Here is a 575-nt window from a genome sequence, read left to right on the forward strand (position 1 = left end):
CCTGGGCAGGGACACCCCCCACCAGACCAGGTTGCTCCAAGCCCCATCCAGCCTGGCCTTGGGATGGGGCACCCACAGCTTCTCCGGGCAGCCTGTTCCCGAGTCTCACCACCCTCTTAGCGTTGACTCACTTAATCCCTGACCCGGCCTGCCCTCGGCACCGGCACCGCCGCCCCCGCCCAGCCTTCGGTTTCGTTTCCTACCAGTTCCCGCAGAGCCGGGTCTCCTCCCCGGTGACCGCGGCGATGGCCATGGTGGTGCCGTTGCCCGTGGTCCGGCGGACCGGCACCCCCTCTCCCTCAGCCTCTGGGGGTACCCGCACCGCCCGGCGGGGAGCGGACCCCGGGGTTCCCTGCGGGCGGGGGCCGGGGGCGCGGCGGGCGGTTGGCCGCTCCCTGCGCTCCGCCGGGGGCGAGGGCGGGCGGTGGGGGGGGCACCCGCGCCTCGGCGGGGCGGAGGCGCCGCGGGCAACGGGAGGGGACGGACCCAGCCCCGAGAAAGCCAAGCGCCGACCCCGCTCCCCCGGCTCCCCACGATCGCAGCACCGGGCCCGGCCCCGCCCCGCGCTCCCTACC

Source organism: Calidris pugnax, unplaced genomic scaffold, assembly GCF_001431845.1.
Source record: "Calidris pugnax isolate Ruff unplaced genomic scaffold, ASM143184v1 scaffold32, whole genome shotgun sequence".
In the NCBI taxonomy this organism is placed as follows: Eukaryota; Metazoa; Chordata; class Aves; order Charadriiformes; family Scolopacidae; genus Calidris; species Calidris pugnax.